The sequence below is a fragment of the Halyomorpha halys genome, unplaced genomic scaffold (assembly GCF_000696795.3).
Source record: "Halyomorpha halys isolate HHAL.00 unplaced genomic scaffold, Hhal_1.1 Scaffold111.1, whole genome shotgun sequence".
NCBI lineage: Eukaryota > Metazoa > Arthropoda > Insecta > Hemiptera > Pentatomidae > Halyomorpha > Halyomorpha halys.
Window position 1 is genome coordinate 1,627,778 of NW_027109684.1, and position 3,598 is coordinate 1,631,375.

General features: G+C 27.4%; 1 protein-coding gene across 1 annotated transcript in view; it reads left to right on the forward strand.

The window, feature by feature from the left end:
- The first annotated feature begins 433 nt into the window (after positions 1-433).
- The window catches only part of Toll-9, a 106,179-nt gene continuing 103,014 nt past the window's right edge, over positions 434-3,598 (forward strand). The window contains exon 1 of the mRNA XM_067047822.1: positions 434-531. The gene's annotated coding sequence lies outside the window, so the exon portion shown is untranslated. The remainder of the gene's footprint in view (positions 532-3,598) is intronic.

Genomic DNA, 3,598 nt, shown 5'->3' on the forward strand with positions numbered 1-3,598 from the left:
AATGAAATAAAACACAATATATGAGTTCACTGTCAAGGTGTAAATAATTGGTAGTTAACGTGACAGTAGCTTAGAAGCTACTAGACTATAGATAGTGTCATAACATACAATATCACAATGTTAAATAGTGCCATAAAGCATGATCCATGGTAATAGCTGAAACTTCTCGCTTGCGCCTTCGAATGTTACAAATACTACATCGCACTACATACAGACATTCATCTCTGATCAAATTTTTAACATAAATACGTTTTATCAATGTTTCTCCTTCTGTTCTTATTTCACTCCTGACTGCCACAAAACCTGGAGTATTAACAGCTGAGTACAAATTCCGATTCCTTGAAGACATGCTGAAATATTTTCCAGAAGCTCTCCCAGTGACACGGGTACCTGTACGAGGAGCAATGAGTCATCGAACTCCCCACTACCAGCGCCGTCCAGTCTCGGTTCGGGTCTCTCAAGAACAACACGTCCCTCCATCGTCTCCTGCCTTCGCTGTGCCAAGGAAATTCGTCAATATTTCTCTCCCGGGTGAGTAAAAAAATATACAATATTTTGCCTATAGTAAAATTAAAAAATAAAATAATTTAAAAATTGTCAATACTATATTATATTTTTAAAAATCAATAAAATCGAATTTGACCACTAAATAGATTTTTAAGAATTTGCAATCATAAATAAATTTATTTAGTACGAAACATAATTGATATAATAATTAATTAAAGGTAGGTATTAAATTTAAATTTGAGACGCATGAATTCCAGAAGCCCTCCCTATAAGGGAAGACAGGTATGCACTAAAGAATCTTCTGTAGGAGCACGTGTTGGATTTAAGTTTTAGGCGCAAGCGTATAAACCTGTCCTCTGAGGCTCCTAGTATTTTTAATCGATCTTTTTATATCTCTTGAGAGTTTACTCATATGCTTGTTTTCAAAACAAATAAAATATTATTTTTAACAAATTTACTTAACACAAATCTATTCAATTCAATTTGCAACTACAGAGGATTTGATATACTTGCCCTTTTTTCCTAAGTACTTATAAAGAAGTTGATGTTTCTGCTTTAATTTTTTTTTAAATTATCGAAATTAAATGAATAAAACAAAAGTTAATTTAATGGGGAGGTTTTGGGCCTGTATCATTTAAGCCGAAAACAGTTAACAATATATAACGAAGTTATCAATATATACATGTATTGATAACTTTTTCTCAACTGTTAATGATGAATATATAGTGCATATGATAATATATATTAATATATAATGTATGCGATTATAATAATATAACATATATGATGTTTCTTCTTTAAAACTTTCTAGAAGAAAAATAAAAGTAAATATAAATTAAATGGGGGTGTTTTGGGTCTGGAATGTATTGGCCGAAAAAAATAAATAAATAACTTATAATGTATCTTTTAGATAACGTACCTAAATTTTTAAAGAAATATATTTACATTGTATTCAAAATTTCTCGACTATCTCCTTGAAAATACTGCTAAAATATTTTGATTTCAGAAAAATTGTGAAAACACTTTTAGTAATTTCAAAACTTTTATTAATTGTGACTCAAAACTTTTAGATAATAATATTCATGCTTCATATCCATTTTTAATGTACACATAAATGATTAATACATCTTGAATATTTCTTTATTAAGGTTTTATGAGTTTTATTACTTAGTACTTACTCTACTTTGTATTGTTCTATCATTTAATTTTTTCCTTGTTATAATTTTGATATATATTTTTTGAGAATACATTATGATTTTTTAAATTAGTTAAAATTTCTATCACTTGTTTATCAAATTAATTTACAAGGTTAACTAAGTCAACAATTTTATTTAATTGTCTGTATTAGGCCGCCTTAAATTAGGCAGAAATGATTCTCACTCTGTCCTTAGTCTTTCTTTAACGATTGATTTTTACTCGTTTAAGAAATGTTGTTAAGTGAAATTATAACATAAACATTTATCTAATCATCTATAACGGTTGGGTAATCAACATTTCTTAAAAAATAAATAAATAAAAAACGATCTTTTTGAATAAATATTTATAAATAACAATTAAAAAATTGTTTTTTCTGTTTAAAAGTAAATATACTTCAATTTTACTCACTTGTAAAATTCTTGATTTGTGTTTTGTAATATGTTATAATTAGTTTATTATAAATTACTAGAAATGTCTCCTGGTCGTCGAGCATCGTATCAACCCTCATTTTACAAATTATATGACTGTTCATTTAATTGTACTACTCGTTACTCAAATTGTATTACTGTAGTTTTCATGAATTCTGTAATTGAGATTGTATTATTTTTTTTCTTCAATATAATGTAATCAGTATAAATGTATTGTGCATTCTTTTCTTTCCAAACTATTCAGGATTTAAGTTTTCAATTCGCCAAGAGTTTGAAATAAAATATTACACGGTGATCACTAAATACTTTTTTTACTTAATGGATTTATTTTTTGGAGAAACAAAAATGGTTCTTACTGTATTTATGTTCTTTTGAACGAAAAGTATGAATAAATAAAATAGATATGCATGGGTCATTTTCAAGTGTATATCTTTGCTTCGAGTTTTTTTATTCTGTAGTTTGAATTTTAGCCAACCCTAAAATTCATTCCCTAGGCCAAAAGTATATACCTCTTAATTCGATTATTGACTGTTTTTGATTACAATGTGGATTAACTGCCATATACATGGTCCAATAGGGAAACATTAAAATTGTAGTAATGGAAGTCTAATATTTCAAGAATTTCTACGATATAGTTGTATTCTTTAGAGTATGTAGATATATATTACATCCAGAATGATAGGGGCACAGATCAACAGGTTTCTTGAGTAAAAATGAACTCAGTCTAAAAGCTTAAATATTACACATGTTCCTAGTCGAACATTATAATTATTATTATATCTATTGCTAAAGTGATTAATTAGGGTTGACTGCACTGGTCGATTGGTGTCTAAAACATTTCTCTTGCTAAATGCTTAAATATGTTGCTGAACATTACTTGTAACAATGATAATTATGAAAAATAAATAAAATGTTTCAAATAATGAATACGTTCGTTTTTATCTGAATAATATAGATGATTTAAAATAACTAATTGAAATCCTGTAATTTTATATAGATAAACTGCAAAAAGTTCACAATTTCTAGAACTGATGTTTTATATTAAATCATTTTATTTCAATATTATTGAAAAAAACTCTTACACTAATCTGTCAAGTGGTTTGCCTGGTAGATTTAAGTTATTTTGAATTTTGTTGACTTAATACAGCTTACTATTAATTTGTATGTGCAATAAATTAATATTAATATTTTACGTAGTTGATGCTGAATCGGACAATAACTGGTTTTACGAAATTGCGCTTGATGCTAATAGAATTAAAAACTATTTCTGTTATTTAAAAGGAAGTATATATATATATATAACTTATGAGTTGTCAGAACTATAACGGAAAAAAAAGCAAGGTTCAGGGCAGAGTAACAGTACGCAATTAGACTGAAAATAACACTATTTATATTTCTGAAATTATTGCTCCTTAAAATCCTTTTAGATGTTTATTTACAATGGTAGGGAGTATTAAGGCGGCCAC